Genomic DNA, 18,584 nt, shown 5'->3' with positions numbered 1-18,584 from the left:
TTTCAGTGCTCTAAAACTGACAGTGATAAACATCTTTCCAGTGATAGCAATAATTTCTTTAGGAAAAACTCTTAGAAATGCTAGTTCAAAAGAAGTGCATAAAAAAAAGGCCAAATTACTCTCATAAGATTACACTGGAATAGAATTTAAAAGAAGTAAAATACCCAATTAGAGCAAGACTTTCTGTTTCTGCAGCACTTCTGATATTAGTCTATTTTTCTTATCCATGGTATACACTACATTTTATTTTTGTTTTTGAAGGTTTTAACTATAATCTTTTTTTTCCAGTAGAATCATAGGTGTTAGAGCTAGAGAATGTGTAGAGGTCATTTAGTGTAACCCTTTAATTTGTAGGTAGAGTCCCTGAGGCTCAGAGAGGTGAGGGAATTAGAAAGGCTGCCCCAGCGGAGCACACCTGGCCAGAACCCACTGGCCTGACTCTAAGCCCAGCATCTTTCCACATTTGCTGCAAATGTCATGAGGATGGCCCCTAAATTGGTAGTTATTATTTTTTTCTTTAAATCATGCCAGAAATCTCTTGTCCTCATTAATCAAAAGCGTATGTTAAGGACTGTAGATTAATAATGAATAATGATCCATATATCCAGTTCATCCAAAGATGAACTCTAGTCTTTTCCTGAAGAGAGCCTGTTTTTCTTTTCTCATTGTGAAATTTGGTAGGATAGAGGCAGGCGATAACAGCCTCCTTCCCAATATCTTATGTAGCAGTTCTTAGAATGGATAATCTGAGGTTTCCATCCCACTTTTGCCTAAGAATGTATAACTTTCTAACTTTGGTTCACATGTCACCCAACAGCACCAAGGTTACTCTGTCCTGGAATCTGATGTACACAGAGGTATGCAAACTCCTTCCTTCCCTCTGAAGCAAACAATGAAATAGGAAAACACACTGCCATTTTCTGACTGACCTCAATCGCTGAGGGTGGACCCCGCACGTTACATCAGCAGCCAGGCTCCATTACACTGCCCTGCGCTGTGCTCGAGCTACTGAAATATTGATTTTTACAGAGCCGGCGCATACACTGAAAAATCAATATTCCAGTGCACACAACTGAACAGGCAGCAGAGCCAGGACCAACTCCGAGGCCCAGCAAGCGCTGCCGGCAGGCCTTGGCCAAGGAGGGGTCGGGGGTGCTGGACGAGACAATGCCAAGGGAGAGGCCCCTGCAAAGCCGGGAAGGGTCAGATAAACCCAGAGTGCAGAGGAAAGAGAAAGGAGAGTGGAAAAGCTCCTTGAGGATAAAACAGTTGGAAGGAGCAATGATTTATCTTTCCATAGGGGGAAATGGGGAGAAGGAGAGAGTAAATTAAGAAGAGAGGATGGGAAGAATTTTACAGGTAAGAATCTTCCCATGAAAATGTATTTTTGCTTTTCTGTATCAGACTTTTGATCGACAAAGGATTAAGATGATACAGATATTTTATTACATGAAGGAAAAAATAATTAGGCCAATTTTGAGAAACGTTTTTTGTTTTTTTTTTTTAATGCAGCCCCTGTTCTTTTTCTTGGTGAGTAGAAGCTGGCAGATCTTACAATAACCATCAGAGTCAGCATTTATAATATGGGCTTTACCTTTGCATTGCTGCTACTTTCTTTTCCTTGGGGAAGGGGGAGGGAAGGAAGAGGTCTTGGTCATGTGGCCATTCATCGATTCCCTTTCTTTCTAAAGAGCACCATCCTTGGCATGCTTGGGGAACCACGTTAGGCATTGATTGCTTTTACATGCCTCGTGACTTCTCACGGAATTCTGAGCTCCCGAAGTCACACCTCCATCCAGATGTAGGGAGGAGAACGCGTCCCTGGGTTCCACTCTCGGCTGCCCAGTACTCAGCAGAGGGCGGGGTGGAGATGGACCGGCCTGTCGGTTAGTCCTTGTAGACTCGTTTGCTTGTTTTTTAAATCAGGACTTTTAGTATTTTGGTCTCTTTTTATGGGGGTGGGAAGAGGCAGAAGGCAATTAATTAAAAGGGGGGTACTTTTAACCCTGACGAATTCTTGCTTTTGCTTCTGTCCCAGAATTCTCTGACTGGGAGTCTCGCTGTTAGTTCTCTCAACTCCCTGCCAAAGGAGGAAACTGCCCTCCTCGAGGTTTCCATTTTGTTCTCAGCCCTGCAGGCAGCTGGCTGTCTCCCCTTCCCTGGTCTAGGAGACCCGCGGCCCAACCGGGCTCGGCTCGGGTCTGGTGGAAGGGACTCGGGAGGAAGCGGGCAGTGAAGGGTATCTTACAAAAGCTGGGGTTCCTGAGGCCCAGCGGGGCTAGCGGGGGACAAGGTCCAGCAGACTCACTAGAAGCAGAAAAAGCAGGGGGGCCGGGGTGGGATGGGGTGGCAGAGGGGCGTGGCGGGACTCCGAGCCAGGTGGCTACCTGGAGCACCCCGCCCCTCCCGGTCCCTCCCCCGGCCCGGCAGGCGAGCCGCAACCCCGCCCCCACCCCCGCCCCGCCCCGCGCGCCCCCGCCTACTCCCGCCTCCGTCCCGCCCCCAGCTCGGCGCGGCCGCTGTATTTGCATGAGGAGGTGGCTCCGGGGCCTGCCCGGGGCGCACGTGACCCCGGGGAGGCGGAGGGAACCTGCTGACTTGACACGAGCCGCTGTGCGGCTCCCCTTGGCGCGGAATAGCGAGAGCAGCCGTGACCTCCGACCCCGCCCGCCGGCAGCCAATAAGAGCGCAGGTCGTCTCCAAACCCAAAATTTCCACGTCGGCAAAAGTCAAGATGGAAGGGAGCTGAGCGGAGCGCGAGGGGGGGAGCCCGCCCGGGAATGCCTGGCTGCTGCTGCTGGAGGGGCAGGCTGGGGAGCCTGTGGCGGGCGCAGGAGGGGCCACGCGGGAGGGCGCCCCGGCCCTGGGAGGCCGGAGCCCGACCACCCGCCCCCAGTCCCCGGCGCTTCGGGGCATCCCGCACTTCGTCAGCCGCCTGTGCACCCCACTGCCCCTCCGACCCTGGTTCTAGGGGGTTGTAGGGTAGGGGACGGTGGCGAGCGGTTGGGGGGGAAGTGGGGGAAGACACTTTCCAGACCTGTTGCACGGGTGCAACAGCTGTTCAGGTGCGGTATGTAGGGGGAGGGGGGTGTCGGGGTTGGGAGGGCGCTTGGCCGCCGGGGGTGCAGGGCGGGGGGCTCAGAACAGGGGCTGGTGTGTGCTAGGGGGAAGCACAGGGGATCCGCGGGAAGCTCGCTGACTACTGGGGCAGAGAGAATCCCAAAGAGTGGGTGGGTGGAGCGGAGGGGAGAGGACTGCATAGACGCGAGTTGTGGAGCTGGGCGCGGGCAGTGGGAAGACCGGGAATTGAGTGGTGGGAATGGAGGGGGGATGGGGGGCCGCTGTGGAGGCCCCGCGCTCCCTTGCTTCCCTGGGCCGTCCCATCCGCGGGGCATTTACCGAGCCTGTATTCGTCCCTCTTCCCCCTGCTTTAACTCTTCCAGCTCCGAGAATTCGTCTTCGGGCAGCCCCCTCCCCCACCAGCTTTCCAGAAGGGAAGGTAAAAAGTTGCCACGAGTTAGGTGGAGTGAGTTAGCAGCTTGCAAAAGTTTAAATAGCAGGACCGAGGAGAAGGTGGGGTTCGCCCGGGAGTAGGTTCTAATCTGAGATGGGTTGGAAGGCGGGGGAGGGTGTGTGATTGCAGCAGCCCGCTTGCTGTGACATTGCGACCAGAATTTGTCGAACCGGGCTGTTGAAACACCATTTTTGTTGGGCATTTGCTCCTGCTGACTGCGGCAGTAACTTTCCATAATTAATGACCCGTTCCATTATCGGTCGCATCCTGAGCTAAATTGCTTTTAACGAGTTGTTCTTTGTTTTAGCTGGGGGTTGGTGGGGGAGCACACCTGCAGAAAGAAACTTCTGGAGGAGGACAGTTTGGTCTTTTGAGGCAAAGTTCTGAGACACTCCGACTCTGAATATGATAGAAGTCAGTGCACTACAGAACTTTGTCTCTAGGGACTCTGGTCGTCGTCGCCTCCGCCGCCACCGTCACCACCCGCTGCGAGGGCGTCGGCGGACTCAGGACCGGGTAGTCCCGGTGGCCACGTCGCAGCGCCTTTCCCTTGGGGGGAGGGGCGAGGCCAGAAGGGGTCCAAGCACTGTTTGGGGAAAGTGGTCAACATCCTTGAAGCCGGTGGCTTAAACCGAAATCCCAATCTCCCTTCCTTCATTTTGCCCTGGTGGACTCCTGACTGCAGAGATTTTGGTCTAAAAAAAGAAAGAAAGGGGAAAGAAAAAAAAAAAAAAAGGTTTGGGCTTTTCAAGGTTATTTAAAAGGTGCTCAAAAGACCGACTTCACTTATTGAGCTAGGAGAGGAGAGCCACAGGTTTATTAATGGGTGTGTGGGTGTGCAGTGCCTTACAGGAATTTAAACTCTCTACCCTTGAAGAAGAAAATGTATTTGTACAAAAGCCATGGATAATGGTCCTTTTACTCAAGTGACCTGCTAGATAAATGAGATCCTGCAAGGACTGAGTTTGGCGATCCAGTCTCAATTCTGTTTCTGATTTAGGTCCAATTCACTTTTATATTAAAAAAATAGGTTTTATTAATGGAAAGGAAGCGCTTTTTTCAAGAAAATTTTGAAAGGCAGCTGGGTGGGAGGCAGATGGGGGTAATATTTACTGTTTGGGGCTGTAGAGATACTTTTCTCTGGAGACACTGCTCCTCATTGCTGGAATGTAGGTTTTGGTTGGGGAGTTCCTATCAATAGCCTGCTCTGTGCAGTGGGCCAGTGACTGGCACCCGTTTATAGTCCTGTTCCATTGACACTGCCCTATTTTGATTTTATGAGCTTTTGGCTGGAGAGCTGATTGATCCAAAGAATTACAAAAACTTTGTGTTAACAAAGGCATTTATCCAACAAATATGCTTGAAGTGTTTGCTGGGTGCCAGGCTCAGGGCACAGGGTGGTGAGTAAAAAGGAAACAGTTCATGTGCCATGTTGCTGACAGTCAAGTGAAGGAATGACTCAATTTTGATGTAATTTTTAGGATTTTTCAGAAGCCGTGGGGGTGGGGGTGGGGGAGCGTTGGTTGCTTGTTTGTGTCTGGGAGAGGTCCTTGATTTTGTAAAAGCCACCATTTCCATCCAGAGAGGGTGATAATGGAGGGAGGATCAATGGAGGGCAGGGAGGGGAGAAGTATTCAGTTGCTTGATAGCAGAGCTTAATGGTAAGACTTAGTTGCTTTTCACAGGAATGATGTGTCCTCATCCTAAGACATCCTGGATTCTCTTTTATGTGGCTATTATCCATTTGCCTGCCTTTCCATCATCAGTGACTGTTTTGCTTCAGTTCTTCAATCCTTTACCCCAAAGATGGCTGGATTATATCTGTGCAGTAAAATGAACTATTTCAAACTCATGTACTTGTATTCATTTGAGATATAAGATGTGCTTGCTTGTAAAAAGGATTCTTCCTCCTGACATTTGTATCCGAATATGTCCATGAGATATTCTAAAAGAACTAAAACAACAACAAAACTTAAACCAGCCTTGCAAGAGAATGAAGGTGACTCTTTGAGGGTGGGGCTGTGGAGTGGTTGACTGGGAGAGCAGTCATCCAGGCAAAGAGATGACATCAGGGTCTCATCTCCAAAGAAGATTAAGGTTTGGGGTCCTCTGATGGGATCATGTCTGCTTTCACTGTATGCTTTAATGATTTGCTTAGAAATCTTTTGCTTTGTCTCCTACCTGTGACTGCTGGTAAGTTAAAGGACTAAGTAGAGGGAGCTGTGGTGTACTCTGGTGCTGAGGATGATGGGTGTGGAGCCAGGAAAATTGGCAAGCTGAGGGTGCTTATGGTAAACTTATTTTCTCATTGACCTTGGTCATTCAGCAGCCTGTGTCGTCATCTCCTGAGTATCAGGTGTTACTCTAGAGGCTAAGGATTGGGGAGTGAACAAATAAGCCAGAATCCCAGGTTGGAGGTTATTTTTGTGCCAGAAGTGGACAATAAAAATATCAAAGGGAAATCATGCCAGGAAGGGGAGAACGGGAAGTGCTGGGGAGGCAGAATGCTATTGGAAGTGGAATCGTCAGGCTGAAGGGCACCATCACCAGCAGCTTACATGGACCAGCCCTCTCATCTTTATTTTCAACATTTCAAGTGAATAAGGTGCAATGGAAACTATATATTATTAAACATGGGTAGCTTTTCACTTTTTAAAAAGAACCTTTTAATTTTCAAATACAAAAGTTGGAAATAGAAAGGTGCTAGAAAATTCTTCCCATGAGAAACTGAGGAAACGTCACTGATTCCTCACCTGAATTTAATGTCCAACCCCACCTTCTAGGAGCAGAATGCTAGGTAACCTAGCATTTCTAAGAAAGCTGATTCCAAAGAACTCCCAAGTGCTCCCCCAACATTCTTCAGATAGTGGAGAGGAGGATTGGGGGGTGGACACGTTTTGGGGGATTCCCAAGAGCCAGAGGAGTCCACCATCTAGGCCCCGTGTGATTTCAGGAATGACTCTTCCACTAAACTTCTCATGTTACTTAAATTTTTCTTATTCATGCGGGGAGTACATACAGGTCGCTCTGATGACATAATTGCTACAGATACAGAGGAACCTTCGAAAAACTAAAGCTGTGGGCAGGTAAAGAAAAAGAACTCATTGTGCACCCTGCTGCACGTGACCTCTCAGGAATAAAAACCTGTGTTGCTTTGGTCACCTTGGCGGAACCAGATGGAAGGAGGACGGTGTGTCTTCAGCTGACCCCTGGCGACATTAGACACAAGGTCTCGTGATTCTGACCTGTGACTTTATTAACTGGTGCTAGGAGAGCTAGCAGTGACTTCACCACAGCAAAAAGCTACTCTTAAATGACTTGTCTGCTTTGCTCCTCAGACATGCCTCTTTACCGTTTAATAGGGAAAAACCAACCAAACAAAAAAACTAGTAGTTAAGTAGTACTTTATTTATGCTAAGTGCTATTAGGAACATTCTCACTTGTTAAGTCATTTACTGTAAGGTCAGTTCTGTTAATGCCAGTTCCATCTTACGGAAACTGAGCCTTTAAAAGGTTAAATAACGTCCACAGCACAAAGCCGGTCAGTGGCTAAAGCAAGGCACGGGCCCAGGCAGTCTAGCTCAGAGTCTATAATCTTAACAGCTGTGCTGTACTGGGTGTCATTCAGTTGTCTAGTTGGTTACAGCGAAGGATAAAGCCTGAGAGGTTCAAAGTTAAAAGCATTGAATACAATCAGGGCTTATACCCCAATGCAAATCTCCGTCTGTCTTCAGCATGTGAGGTTGGTTCCCAGGGCCCTGTGGTAGCACTACGTTAAGCATTGTTTTACTATTTTGAATCCACTGGTCACTTTTGCCACTGGGCAGAATTGAATCTTGAAAAGGGAGAACAGAAGTTTAGTCAAAGTGTCCTGGTTGATAGAGTACAAAGAAAGCAATAGAAATAGATTATTAATGTACTTATTGAATAACTTTGCATTCCTTCCATGAGTCAGCCCCTGGATGTGAGCAGTTACAGTGTAGTGTGAGATGATCAGAGTGCTGGGAACTACTGATCACTCAACGTAGAATGTCCGGGAAAGCCTCCAGAACAGGTGATAACTGAGCTGAGTGGTGTATAGGATAAGTAGGAGGTAGCTGAATGGAGGGAAGGGCGTTCTAGTTCAAGGGAACAGCAAGTACAGATTTGTGAAAATGTGTAGCAGTATGATGTGTTTAGGAATCTGCAAGTCTTTATGTGTGGCAGGCTAAGTCATGTGCAAGTGACAGGAAATGAGGCTAAGGAGATGGGTGGGCGGGGTTGGGGGGGGTTGGGTGGGGGAGACCATGATGGGCCTTATGTGGTATATTTAAATTTTTGAACTTGATCCTGAAATGGAGTAACTAAAGGATCTTAAACCTGATGAGCTCGCTTTTTTAGATGTATTCTGGCAGCAAAGGAAAATGTGAGTTGTTTAGAGGTGGATGAGCCAGTTTCTAAGCTATTAGAGTAAAGCAGGGAACAGAGCAAGAGCCAGTGGGATGCACAGGAGGGGTGTGGACAGACTGAGCAGGAAGGCCAGCTGACCAAGGGCAACCTTCCAAGGCAGCCTGCTCCTAGGCCCTTACATACATTTTGTTGGTCATACTCAGGGAATGAAATTGGCACTAAACTGCACTGTGTATGATATTTCGAAATATTAAACTTGCTTGGCTATCATCTCAAGTAAATTCTGAAAGTGTAATATTAGAAACATCTCCTTAACCCTTTATGGTATATTGGAAATTTTACCCTAGTTCATCAAATCTGAGAAGTCAACAATTTCAAGATGTACCTTCATTTATGTGTCACTAAGAAAAAGTGCTTCCAATTAAACTATGACACAGTGCTTAGGTGTCACTTAGATTTTCAAGGAAATTTTAAAGATCTCTTTTAGATTAATTAAGATATAGATTAAAAAAAAAAAAACCCAGAACCCCAGCCAGAAACAAAAATCACCCTCAAAAGCCCAGCCAGAAACAAAGAGCACCCTCAAAAGTTGGGGGACTGTTGAGAGTTTGATGAGAAGAATACTAAACAAAGGGTGTAGGCAGGGCTGGGGGAAACGAGTAGGAAAGAGTTAGATGCCCTGGAGTTGGTTGGCATGGAAAGCAGGGACCACTTCTAGGCCGCAAAGGGTGAAGGACAGATCCTGGAGAGAGCCAAGCTCGTAGAACAGCAGTCCCCAATCTTTGGGGTACCAGGAACCAGTTTCATGGAAGATAATTTTTTTCATGAACCTGAATGGTGATGGTGGGGGGAGGATGGTTTTGGGATGATTCAAGCACATTAATTTATTGTGCATTTTGTTTCTGTTATTTCATCAGCTCCACCTCAGATCATCAGGCATTAGATCCCAGAAGCTGGGGACCCTTGCTGCAGAAATCAGCTGTCCCATAGCATAGGATCTGGGGCCTTTAGTGGAGGAATGCAATTATGACCAACCCACAGCCCAGTAAAGAGGGAGCCAGGGGGGTAGATGCGTGTGTGCCTGCTAAGTTGCTTCAGTCATGTCCGACTTTTTTGCAACCCTATGGACTGTAGCCTGCCAGGCTTCTCTCTCCATGGCATTCTCCAGGCAGCAATACTGGAGTGGGTTGCCATTTCCTCCTCCAGGGGAATCTTCCCGACCCAGGGATTGAACCCACATCTTTTACGTCTCCTGCATTGGCAGTCAGGTTCTTTACCACTAGAGTCATCTGGGAAGCCCAAGGGAGTAAAAACTTGGAACCAAGCGTCCATAGAGTTCAGCCTTCCACGAGTAGGAAGGGGTGGAGGGTGCATCTGCAGGCTCAAATAGAGAACTCCCAAAACAAAGTGTCGTCTCCTATCCTGTGCAGATATAACAAGGAAAACTAGCAGAGAGAGAAATTGCTGAAAGTCTTCCTAGAGCCTCATATTCAGCATCCTCAATGGCTGATCTTTTCAAAAGTCTCATCCTCTGTGCCAGTAAGAGCACAGGTCAAGATGCAGTGTTTCCTAGAAGGGTACCCCACTGTTGTCTCTGCATCCAAGCCAGCGATACCTTTTGTGTAAGGTTGATGCTGGGCCTTTAAATTTTTTTTGATTTAAATAACATTAAATTTACCATTTCAACCATTTGTAAGCATACACTTCAGTGGTGTTAAATACATTCACACTGTTGTGCCCCATCAGCATCATCCATCTCTAGAACTTTTCGTCACCCCAGACTGAAACTCTCTACCCATCAAACAATAACTTCCCGTGATGCTGGGCTTTTCCTGGCCTTACCAGAAGGGACCTACAGAAGATTTTCAGATTGAATTTGTGCAAAGGTAGAAAATGTCAATGAGAGGATACCTGCTGCCTGGCTGGCAGTACTTACGAGGTGTTATCCGTTGTAAGATGCATCATAATTTCAGAGATAAAAATGTGAAAAAATACATTACTTAGAATCAATGAGATATGATCAATCTGTCTAGAGTATCACTCACAGTTCGTGTTCCATGAATGGGTTTCAAGTGGGCCAAATATTGTTCTCTGCCCTCAGGGAGGCCAGGCAGCTGGAGCCCTTAGACTGAAAACTGTTGGCTTTGAACAGTTTTATCCATTTACTCCAGTGTGCCCTAAAATATTATCATTTACTATACGTAGTGTGATATAAGAAAGTCTAGGAAGCACAGTTCTGGAAGTTTCCCATCTTTAGTCTGGCCAGATTTCTGATTTTATATTTATTACAAAGGTGGTGCTAGTGGTAAAGAATCCACCCGCTGATGCAGGAGACATAAGAGACCCAGCCAGGTTCCATCCCTGGGTTGGGAAGATCCCCTGGAAGAGGGGATGGCAACCCATTCCAGCATCCTCGCTTGGAGAACCCCACGGACAGAGGAGCCTAATGGGCTACTGTCCACGGGGTCACAAAGAGTCAGGCACAACTGAAGTGACCGAGCACACACACAGTATCATCTGTGTGCATCAGAAGGTGGGGGACACTGAGGGATGCCCTGCTTAAATACACTCGGACCAATGCAGCAATAAAGCTCCCGTTCTAGAGAATGGAAAGAAAAAGTGAAGTCACTCAGTCGTGTCTGACTCTTTGTGACCCCATAGACTGTAGCCCACCAGGCTCCTCCGTCCATGGGATTCTTCAGGTAGGAATACTGGAGTGGGTTGCCATTTCCTTCTCCAGGGACTTCCTAACCCGGGGACTGAACCCAGGTGTCCCGCATTGCAGGCAGACGCTTTGCAATCTGAGCTGACAGGGAAGCTCCTAGAGAATGGAAGATGTATCCAAACCACTAAGGTCCTTTTCATGTTTATGCTACGAAAAGGTTAAACAGAGATTAGAGTACTTATCAGAATAAAACCCCTTTCATACCCTTTCAACCAGCAATCCCATTTGCATTGGTTAAAATAGTTTGGGTTCTAAGTATTACAAACCCAAACTCAACTGACTGAAATACTTAGCTCACTTGACAAGAAGCCCAGAAGGAGGGAGACTTCAGGGGTGGTTAATTCAGCAGCTCAACAGCGCATTAAGGATTTGGGTTTTTCCATCTTTTCCCTCTGCCATTCCAGTTCCTTTGCCTCATTCTCAGACTAGGTCCTCTCATGGCTGTGTGAAGGCTGCATCAACTCTGGATGTGACAGGACAAGGTCCCAGAGCCCCTTGTTTTCTCAAAGGCCCAGACACTTCACACTGTTTCCCATTGCACCCAATCGAGTTGGATGCTCAGCCATTAACCAATGACTGCCAATGGAAGTAGAACCATGTGACTGGCCTAGACCAAACAGGACTTCATTCTGACTCATGAGGAGTTAAGGTGGACCCTGATCTGAGTCTATTCAGTTAGTAAAGAAAAGATGGAGGAGGGTGTGTCTTTTGGGTAGGCAAACAGAAAAGTCTCTTGAACCATTTTTAAGGAGCAGTCTAACAAAGCAGCAACTCCATGCTGAGTGAACACTTGTTGCAATATTATTTTTAAAGGCAAAAATTTAGAATTAAAATGTCCATCAGTGGAGAACTGATAAATTGCCATACAGTGAAATAGCTACTAGGAGAGGGTAAGGTATGGTATTAGGTTGGCAAAGATGTTCATACAGATTTTCTATAATATTTTATGGGAAAACCCAAATGAAATTTTTGGCCAGCCCAATAGCTATGCATGCAATCAACATGGATGAATGAATGAGATTTAGGTTTCAGCAAAGAAAACACTATAGAATAATAGAGGAGGTTGATGATCCTATTTTGATCCTTCTAGGTACACTTATGTATTATATATATATATACTCAGAATAGACATAATTTGTATGTTCTGCTCTGAAGGGGATTAAGATGGGGAAGGCAGTGGTGGTGGAAAGAGAAAATTTCACTTAATAGATTATACACTTTTGTTTTTTTAACTTTTTTAACTATAATACTTCTGTGATAAAAACTTTAATTTGCCACATGGAAAGAAGGCAAATAGAATATGACTGTGACAATAGTATACTGCTAGTAATGAGATAATGCTCTCCCACATTATAGTCACATGTATAAATAAATTAATCCCTACTTAGTAACTTTTTTGAAGTCTCATGCCCACACTGGATGGGCCTAATCTTCGGTAGTTAATAGTGTAGCCTTTTGAGCTGGCCTGTCCAACACAGTAGCAACGAATCGCACCACGTGGCTGTTTAAATTTAGATGAATTAAAGTGAAAGAAAATAAATTCAATTCCTTAGTCATACCAGCCACATTCCAAGTGCTCAGTCATCTCATTTGGCTGGTGGCTGCCATGTTGAACAACTTAGATTATAGAACATTTCAATCATGGCACGAAGGTCTATCAGACTGTGCTGCTTAAGTGAAGGCTTAGCCTCTTAGTAGCTTTGTGGCTCTGGGAAAGTGTTTTTAACATCCTTGTTCCTTAGCTTTCTAGTCATTAAAACAGGGAGGATAAGAGTACTTACCTTATAGGACTGATGAACAGATTAAAATTCTTAGTGCTTGCTACGTGGTAAATCATCAATGTTTATTCATTCTTATGAGAATTGTTATTAGAAACATTTCCACCCACAGTGATTGAACACTTACTGAGTGTTGGGTACTGTCCTTACACCGTCATTTTATGGATAAAACTGTGGTTTGACAAATGAAGTAAAGCAAGCCTGTCTACCCCAAAGAGGCAGAGCAGAGTCTGAGCCAGGTCATGGACCAAGACTTGTGCTCCTTGGTGTATAATCTGTAAGTGACTTTTTTTTAAGGGGATGGGAGAACTGAGTAGTCACTGTCTCCCCTATCCCCCTGCTGCTTCTGCCCTCCTTCTCCCTTTCTGAAGGGAGCTAACTGATTCAAAAGGACTACAGATTTTAGATTTCTGGTTAGCTTTTCTTCTTTTTTGACGGCAGAAGGATTGGAGGTAAGAGGACAATGAAATTTATTAGCAGCTCCGTGCCCATATTCTGTGGCATGTGATTACTGTTTCTTCTTGTGGGTTTTCCAAAATTCGAATGGTCCTTTTAAAAAGAAACCACTTTGTGACCAAATTAGAGAAGGGGCGATCTCACTTGAGGATGAAACAGGAAGAGACAATTATCTTCAAGAGCTCCTAATCAAAGTTTAAAATCATCATCATATGTCGCTGCTTAAAAGTTTAGTTTCACATCCCTTGCTTGGGGGTAGGAAATCTATAGGAAAGGACAGGGATTATGCAGACATTTACTATGGGCCTCCATAGGCTCACAAGAAGAGGCTGCTGCTGCTGCTAAGTCACTTCAGTCATGCCCAACTCTGTGCAACCCCATAGATGGCAGCCCACTAGGCTCTGCCATCCCTGGGATTCTCCAGGCAGGAACACTGGAGTGGGTTGCCATTTCCTTCCGAAATGCATGAAAGTGAAAAGTGAAAGTGAAGTCTCAGTCGTGTCCGACCCTCAGCGACCCCATGGACTGCAGCCTACCAGGCTCCTCTGTCCGTGGGATTTTCCAGGCAAGAGTACTGGAGTGGGGGTGCCATTGCCTTCTCTGACAAGAAGAGGTTAGAGGTATCATTTTTTCAATGATTTGGGAGGGGCCTTGTGTCCGTCACAACTTCTTGGGCTAGACCTGGGTTCACCTTCACTGAAAATGGCACCCTTAATTAGAGGATCTTTAGAACTGTTTTCCTAATTATGCAGCGTGCTGTCAGAAAATGTGTTCCATCTCAGTGGTGAAGATAAACCCCTGTTGCTGCTGCTGCTGCTAAGTTGCTTCAGTCATGTCCGACTCTGTAAACCCCTGTAGCAGCACAGAAAAATAACTAGTATTTGCAGATAAGGTCTTGCTTTTAATTTCATTTCTTAAGTTACAATTCCAGTTGGCTGCTGTTTCCCTGTGAGTCAACATTTATCTTGAAGTTATTACCATGAGCTGAAGTGCTATGGAAAATACGCCTTCAGTTTTTTTCAGTCTTCATAAGCTGTGTGTGTGTGTCTGTGTGTGTGTGTATGTTAGGGGAGAGGAAAGACAACTAATGCAGTTTTGAAAAGCCATTGAGAACTGGTTTTGTAAGGGTGTCACAGTGTTGTCTGGGGATGAGAAAAAAGGAAGAGGATGGTCAATCAAGCCTAGCTGGGGCTGTTAAACCATCTGATGTTAACAGTTGATCAGGATTTATCTGTGCCTTGTGAAAACTGAAAATTGAATTCAGATCATCTTTCTGGCTTCCAAATAGTGATTTCAAATTGAAATCACTCTTTGGCATGTCACTGTACAATAAATTGTGAATAATTTACCTTGAAAAACTAAATTTGAGTAGAAAAACACAAAATAGTAGAAAACTTTTACTCCCTTATATCATTCCTTCCTCCACAATGCAACACAAGAGATTTCATTTTGTTTCTGAAATATGATTTACTTAAAATAAATTTTAGCACAATTCCTAGAACATGGGCCATACTGGTTTTGACTCTAAGCTCCATGAGAGCGAGATCATTTGTACTTGACTTGTTGCTACATCCCAACATTTGTCAGATGGTTGGATGGCATCACTGACTCAATGGACATGAGCTTGAACAAGCTCTGGGAGTTGGTGATGAACAGGGAAGCCTGACGTGCTGCTGTCCATGGGGTCGCAAAGAGTTGGACATGACTGAGCGACTAAACTGACTGACTGACACATAGTGGCCATTTCATAAAGACCTGAATGTGTAAGTGAGTTTGGGGGTCTTAACCTTATGTGTGTTTTAGTATCTTTGAGAGTTAATGTAATTTCAATCTATCTTCACTGATGTGGGTTCTTTAGATGTTTAATATGATGATAAGTGAGATTACCACATTCTTCCATATATTTGCTTTCCAGGGTTTTCTTTTTTGGACTTAGTTAAAGCATACATTTCTCTTCCAACATTTCTTTTTAGGTTGATCCTGGATTGGAAAGTTTCCAGCCTGGAATGATTATAATCGAAAGAAACCTTTCTCCGTATTCTTCTTAATGCCAACATGCCCACTTCTCTCTTTTAAAACATTAGCATGATATCTTTGATTAATGTTATGAAGCCCAGAGATCTTCAGAATGGGTCTTCAGAGATCTTCAGTGACTCCATGCATTTCTACATGCTGTGTTTGAGACTTCATGGGCTGTTGTAGTATGGGCTTGTAAGTGTAAGAGAAAGAAGACAAGGCGAGAGAGACACAGGGACCACACATCATGGGGAGCCTAATATTCAATGCCAGGATATTGGACTTTATGCCAAAAGCCATCAGGAGCCTCTGAAGGGCTATACACAGGAAGAGACGTGGTGAACATGTGGAAAAATAGCTCCTGCTGCAGAGAGAAGTATGATTTGGAATAGGTTTGCGGGTGTTGAGCAGGGGATGTGGGCAGTAAATCTGGAGAATGGTAGACCAGATAGGAGGTTATGGTAGTAGTAACTTTAAAAAAAATTACTGAAGTATAGTTTGCTGTACAGCAAAATGATTGTTACACATGAATATACCTTATTTTTCATGTTCTTTTCCATTATAGTTTATCACAGGATATTGAATATAGCTTCCTGTACTGTACAATAGAATCTTGTTCTTTATCCATTCTATGTATAATAGCTTACATCTGCTAATCCCACACTCCCAATCCATCCCTCCTCCATCCCCCTCCTCCTTGGCAATCACAAGTCTGTTCTCTCTGTATGTGAGTCTGTCTCTGTTTCACAGATAAGTTCATGTTGTATCTTAGATTCCACATGCAAGTGATATTATATGATATTTGTCTGTTTCTGTCTGACTTACTTCACTTAGTATGATCATCTCTCGGTCCATCCATGTTGCTGCCAACGGCATTATTTCATTCTCTTTTTATGGCTGAAAAGTATTTCACTGTATGCATGTCCCACTATTTTTTCCATTCAGCTGCTGATGGGCACTTAGATTGCTTCCCTGTCTTGGCTGTTGTAAATAGTGCTGTAGTGAACATTGGGGTGCATGTGTCTTTTCAAATTATAGTTTTCTCTGGATATATGCCCAGAAGTGGGATTGCTGGATCATATGGCAACTCTATTTTTAGATTTTTGAAGAACCTCCATACTGTTTTCCACAGTGGCTGCACCAATTTACATTTTCATATAGTAGTAACTCATGTGAAATTGCTTAAGAGAGATTTAGGATGTGAGAGAAGCCAAACTTAGTTTTGGCCTAAATGAAAATGAAGCTTAAGCTGACATTCAGATTTCTGGCTTGAAAAGTTTCTAGACTACTACTTTTGGAGGTGTTGGTTGTGGTATAATAGAGAAGGGAACTTGGAAGGATAGGTAGTAGAAATTCAATACAGAATGCTGGTATGGGAACTGTTAGTTCTCTCCCAAGTCCAGTCTTCTCTTCTTTTGGAGCAACAGAGACTTTGATTTTTAGTTGAACTAAATAATTACATTTTCAGGGTTTGTTTTTGTGTGTGTCTGTGTGTGTCTAGGCATGGCCATGTGACTAAGTTCTGGGCAACAAGGATAAAACTGGTAAATGTCATGTGATAAATCTGGGAATCATCTTTGAAACACAGCTGATATATGCCTCTTACTCAGTCTCTAAGTCATGTCTGACTCTTTGTGACTCAATGGACTATATGTAGCCCACCAGGCTTTTCTGTCCATGGGATTTTCCAGGTAAGAATACTGGAGTGGTTTGCCATTTCCTTCTCCATAAATACCTTTTACTTTCTTATTTTTTGTTCCCTCCTTCATCATGCTGCCTGAAACATGGTTCTGTCATCTTCTAACATTGGAGCCAAAAGAGGATCTTGAGAGAGCTTAGTCTGAGCTCAAATGAGCCTGGATCCCTGAGGACTCAGTGGAAAACAGTGTCATAGCCACCCTGGACTGCCTGCTTCTAGATTTCACTTACATGAAAAAGACAAAGCTTTTACATTGTTTAGGCTGTTGTTAAGTTGATTATAAGCCACAAAGAGCAAAACCTAACCCTAATGAATTCACAACATATTTACGGAATTGATACATACTCTATTTTGAGAACTTCCATGCATTATCAGTTCAAGTGAGTGGTTTTATGGTTATTCATTGAAAAGTCTTAGACAAGTAAGATTTCATTTCTTTACTTCAACTTTCATTTCTTTGAAACTCTCAGAAAGAATCTTCCTGAGTTCAGGAGAAATGAGGGGTGAAATACATGTTTAGACCTTAACTCTCACTTCCTGTTTAGTTCCAGAGAATTACAGTTGATATGTCTATTAGTCATGTCTTTTTATTCTGCATTTTTGGTGCTTTGACATCTCAGAGCCTTGCTGACCCTGGAGAGACTGCCCTTTCCGGGGCCAGGTAATGCCCAGTGAGAGCAAGCACCTCACCTGTGAGCCTGCCTTTCATATGCAGACCAACCAGTTCAGAACCCACATCCCAACCACTGCCTCTGGTGGTTCTTACTCATTGAGCCATCACTCCTCTGACCTCATCACCCCAGATCCAGATACCTAGAGACAGCCCCTCACCCTGGAGACCCCTGAAATTATTCAAACTTGCCAATACTAAACCTGCTTACCTTACCTTGTCCACCTTCCTGCAGAAATCACGATAAATGCTCTCGCCCACGCTTTTCCCTCTCTCTGCTTCCTACTGACCTTTGTGTGCATGTGGGGGCCAAGGAGAAGTCTTTGTTGATGCTAATACATGGGTTACAGAGAAATAAATGGAGTGATGGTTTTTAGGGGAATAGAAGAGGAGAATCTCAGTCTCTCTCTACCTGCCTCTAACTCTCAGCTGCTGCCTTCTTATTGGCCACGTTGGATGATGAGGGCTTGGTGGGAATGCTATGTTTTCTTGGGTCCTTGGGGGCCTCTGCCTTCCTGGTCAGTGGTACAGGTGCCATCTTGGAAGTACCACCCTCAGGAGGAGCAGGGGCCTTGGCTTTCGTCCCCTCTGTGGCCCCCTGGGCAGCGACCTCTTTAGACACTTTGTTCTCCATCTTCTTCTTGTCTGAGGAAGTAGCACCGTTCTTGCCCTTAACTTTCCCACATAGCCTTGTGTGGCATGTTATGTCACCTGTTTTTAAGGATCTATAAATATAAAAAACTTCTTCCTTTATGACAGTCTTTTCTGTATCTGCCTGCCTTACCATACTTGATTAATACAAATCCCAAGTGCCCGTAAAACAATGTTTGCCTCAATTTACCTAGCTGAAAGATCAGTGTACAGTTCTTCAGCAGGACACACTGAAATGCTTTGGAAAGAGAAAAATGCAAGCGGGAGAGGACTCAATAAAATGATGTATATTCATTCATTCATATTCATAATGTTTGCTTTACCAAAATGATGATTCAGTCCAGCTGAGAATTTGTGTTTTAGATTTGGTGCATAATAGTTATTAATAAAGGAATGTTATTGAATCCTTAGAATAAGTACATAGTCTTCTAGGTGCTTACTGTTTTTTTCTCTGAATGTTTGTTCTGTTAATTCATGTTTATGTAGCACTTATAAACTGCATGGTATATTTTTACACAGGTGAACTATATGCTTAATAAGGAATATAGTCCCTTGGGAGCCTGTAGTTAAGAAAACTATGTTATTTGGAATTCATGTAATATAAGTAGTTATAACTAAGATTGCCTTTCATTTAAAAGGAAAGAAATTCTCTTCTTGAGGACCACAATGGAGCATGTTAAAATCCA

At 44.5% G+C, this 18,584-nt stretch overlaps 1 long non-coding RNA gene and 1 other non-coding gene across 2 annotated transcripts in view; both read left to right on the top strand.

The window, feature by feature from the left end:
* LOC108635844 overlaps nucleotides 1–18,584 on the top strand; it is a 91,312-nt gene that overhangs the window by 35,862 nt on the left and 36,866 nt on the right. The gene's annotated exons all lie outside the window — the stretch shown is intronic.
* MIR148A (microRNA 148a) lies at nucleotides 3,873–3,957 on the top strand. The gene has a single exon (NR_129597.1). It is a non-coding gene; the product is annotated as a microRNA 148a (primary transcript).

This window comes from Capra hircus, chromosome 4 (assembly GCF_001704415.2).
Source record: "Capra hircus breed San Clemente chromosome 4, ASM170441v1, whole genome shotgun sequence".
Taxonomy (NCBI): Eukaryota; Metazoa; Chordata; class Mammalia; order Artiodactyla; family Bovidae; genus Capra; species Capra hircus.
Note: the sequence above shows the minus strand (reverse complement) of the source record. Positions and strands in the feature narration are given on the sequence as shown.